Here is a 2,500-nt window from a genome sequence, read left to right on the forward strand (position 1 = left end):
CTCGCTGTTCGCCGCTCGCCGCTCGCTCGCGCAGCCAAAAATGGCCAGTTTTGGCCCGTTTTTGGGCTGTTTTGGCCTGTTTTTGGTCTGTTCTGGCGTGGCGCGGTGACCGTCGTGAGCGGAGCAAAACGTCAGCCATCTCAGCACCTTGGAACCCCCCGGGTGGCACAGGGCTGGATGGGGCTTTCGTATAGCAGGGACGGTGCTGCCTCACGCTTCGCTCGCTGTTCGCCGCTCGCCGCTCGCTCGCGCAACCTAAAATGGCCAGTTTTGGCCCGTTTTTGGGCTGTTTTGGCCTGTTTTTGGTCCGTTCTTGCGTGGCACGGCGACCGTCGTGAGCGGAGCAAAACGTCAGCCATCTCAGCACCCTGGAACCCCCCGGGTGGCACAGGGCTGGATGGGGCTTTCGTATAGCAGGGACGGTGCTGCCTCTCGCTTCGCTCGCTGTTCGCCGCTCACCGCTCGCTCGCTCAGCCAAAAATGGCCAGTTTTGGCCCGTTTTTGGGCTGTTTTGGCCTGTTTTTGGTCCGTTCTTGCATGGCGCGGTGACCGTCGTGAGCGGAGCAAAACGTCAGCCATCTCAGCACCCTGGAACCCCCCGGGTGGCACAGGGCTGGATGGGGCTTTCGTATAGCAGGGACGGTGCTGCCTCACGCTTCGCTCGCTGTTCGCCGCTCGCCGCTCGCTCGCGCAGCCAAAAATGACCAGTTTTGGCCCGTTTTTGGGCTGTTTTGGCCTGTTTATGGTCCGTTCTTGCGTGGTGCGGTGACCGTCGTGAGCGGAGCAAAACGTCAGCCATCTCAGCACCCTGGAACCCCCCGGGTGGCACAGGGCTGGATGGGGCTTTCGTATATAGCAGGGACGGTGCTGCCTCTCGCTTCGCTCGCTGTCCGCCGCTCGCCGCTCGCTCGCGCAGCCAAAAATGGCCAGTTTTGGCCCGTTTTTGGGCCGTTTTGGCCAGTTTTTGGCCTGTTCTTGCATTGCGCGGTGACCGTCGAGAGCGGAGCAAAACGTCAGCCATCTCAGCACCCTGGAACCCCCCGGGTGGCACAGGGCTGGATGGGGCTTTCGTATAGCAGGGACGGTGCTGCCTCTCGCTTCGCTCGCTGTCCGCCGCTCGCCGCTCGCTCGTGCAGCCAAAAATGGCCAGTTTTGGCCCGTTTTTGGGCCGTTTTGGCCAGTTTTTGGCCTGTTCTTGCATTGCGCGGTGACCGTCGAGAGCGGAGCAAAACGTCAGCCATCTCAGCACCCTGGAACCCCCCGGGTGGCACAGGGCTGGATGGGGCTTTCGTATAGCAGGGACGGTGCTGCCTCTCGCTTCGCTCGCTGTCCGCCGCTCGCCGCTCGCTCGTGCAGCCAAAAATGGCCAGTTTTGGCCCGTTTTTGGGCCGTTTTGGCCAGTTTTTGGCCTGTTCTTGCATTGCGCGGTGACCGTCGAGAGCGGAGCAAAACGTCAGCCATCTCAGCACCCTGGAACCCCCCGGGTGGCACAGGGCTGGATGGGGCTTTCGTATAGCAGGGACGGTGCTGCCTCTCGCTTCGCTCGCTGTCCGCCGCTCGCCGCTCGCTCGTGCAGCCAAAAATGGCCAGTTTTGGCCCGTTTTTGGGCCGTTTTGGCCAGTTTTTGGCCTGTTCTTGCATTGCGCGGTGACCGTCGAGAGCGGAGCAAAACGTCAGCCATCTCAGCACCCTGGAACCCCCCGGGTGGCACAGGGCTGGATGGGGCTTTCGTATAGCAGGGACGGTGCTGCCTCTCGCTTCGCTCGCTGTCCGCCGCTCGCCGCTCGCTCGTGCAGCCAAAAATGGCCAGTTTTGGCCCGTTTTTGGGCCGTTTTGGCCAGTTTTTGGCCTGTTCTTGCATTGCGCGGTGACCGTCGAGAGCGGAGCAAAACGTCAGCCATCTCAGCACCCTGGAACCCCCCGGGTGGCACAGGGCTGGATGGGGCTTTCGTATAGCAGGGACGGTGCTGCCTCTCGCTTCGCTCGCTGTCCGCCGCTCGCCGCTCGCTCGCGCAGCCAAAAATGGCCAGTTTTGGCCCGTTTTTGGGCCGTTTTGGCCAGTTTTTGGCCTGTTCTTGCATTGCGCGGTGACCGTCGAGAGCGGAGCAAAACGTCAGCCATCTCAGCACCCTGGAACCCCCCGGGTGGCACAGGGCTGGATGGGGCTTTCGTATAGCAGGGACGGTGCTGCCTCTCGCTTCGCTCGCTGTCCGCCGCTCGCCGCTCGCGCAGCCAAAAATGGCCAGTTTTGGCCCGTTTTTGGGCCGTTTTGGCCAGTTTTTGGCCTGTTCTTGCATTGCGCGGTGACCGTCGAGAGCGGAGCAAAACGTCAGCCATCTCAGCACCCTGGAACCCCCCGGGTGGCACAGGGCTGGATGGGGCTTTCGTATAGCAGGGACGGTGCTGCCTCTCGCTTCGCTCGCTGTTCGCCGCTCGCCGCTCGCTCGCGCAGCCAAAAATGGCCAGTTTTGGCCCGTTTTTGGGCTGTTTTGGCCAGTTT

Source organism: Musa acuminata, unplaced genomic scaffold (genome assembly GCF_036884655.1).
Source record: "Musa acuminata AAA Group cultivar baxijiao unplaced genomic scaffold, Cavendish_Baxijiao_AAA HiC_scaffold_1151, whole genome shotgun sequence".
Classification (NCBI taxonomy): domain Eukaryota; kingdom Viridiplantae; phylum Streptophyta; class Magnoliopsida; order Zingiberales; family Musaceae; genus Musa; species Musa acuminata.